Source organism: Coenobita brevimanus, chromosome 79 (assembly GCF_032717465.1).
Source record: "Coenobita brevimanus isolate Jiangsu-jjx chromosome 79, ASM3271746v2, whole genome shotgun sequence".
Taxonomy (NCBI): domain Eukaryota; kingdom Metazoa; phylum Arthropoda; class Malacostraca; order Decapoda; family Coenobitidae; genus Coenobita; species Coenobita brevimanus.
The window spans coordinates 16,742,497-16,743,876 of NC_137032.1; positions in this window are offsets into that span (position 1 = coordinate 16,742,497).

Sequence of the window (1,380 nt, forward strand, 5' to 3'; positions counted from 1 at the left end):
CATGAATTTTCACTGTGCCGTGACATATAAAAGGTTTACACCAGTCTAGGGACGATTTCTGAGGCAGTTCATCCGGAGGTGGCGTAGCATGTTGGGTAACTTTTTCAGCCTGAGCTGGCAGCGAGCACAGCCGGCTACACTCCAGCTTTCCACAGACTTCTCCCTCACCGTTACCACTCTCCCAACTCCTCTCGTTCACCTGACTCGAACCTATAACTAGTGCCACTGGTTTGGCATTTTGGGAGGCCTTCCACTTAGGGCAGTTAGGCTTGATGTGCCCACTCTGTTTGCAAATGTAACAAACTAGCTTCGAACTGGATACAGGGCTCTTTCTCCCTGAATTCTTTTTCTCCTCTGTACTTCCCTTGGACTGATTCACGGGAGATTTATCCCAGGCAGGGCCACTCACAGTCCTCTCCCTGGAATACTGAAAATTAGCATACTTGACCCCCATACTCCGCAAGGCAAACACCCGGTCATCAGCCCACGTCGCTGCTTCCTTCACGGTCTTAAATCTCTTCTCCCTAATTTTAACACCAATTTCTTTGTCAGCCATGTTGGTAAAATGTTCCATCAAAAGCAGTTCACGCACCTCGTTATACGAAGTGGCGCTCTCACTCAGCAACCACTCGTCTAACCTCTCCTCCAGATACCTGGCGTAGGCCATATAGGTGTCAGCAGGCCTTTTCCGAGCACCACGGAACAACAACCGATAAGCCTCTGGTCTAAGTTCATATGCCTTCAGGATGGCTGTTTTAAATTCATCATAATCATCTACATCCTCAGGGCTCAACCTATTATACACTTCCAAAGCTTTTCCCTTCAGCACATTAGATACCAAGCCCACCCAGCGCTGCCTGGGCCACTCAAACTCCCTAGCCTTCTTCTCAAACCTGACAAACCATTCTGTCACCTTCAACTCATCAAATGCTGGCACTAATTTTAGACTCCTTGAGAACCAACTCTCCCTATCCTCTGCACGGCCTGAGGTTTGGGTATCTGAAGTTGGTCTATTAGCAGTCACCTCCAAGCGAGTCTTCTCCAGCTCAAATCGCATTTTTTCACGCTGCAACTCCATCTCCTCTCTTGCACGCTGCATCTCCATCTCTTCTTTTTCTCTTGCACGCTGCATTTCCATCTCCATCTTTTTCAACTCCAACTGCAACTGAGCCTCCGGTGACAAGACTCCAGGGTATATGGGAGTGGAATGAACAGCTCCAGGGAAAGCACCAGACATACCTGGGGGAACTGCTCTAAACTGGCTCGGCGGCATCATAGATGGTAATAGTGGGGTAGCGAAACGAGGCAGCTCAGCACCATAGTCAAACTCAGGGCTCACACGGGGAGTACCTTTGCTATGTGCCTCTCGTTGTTCCATAT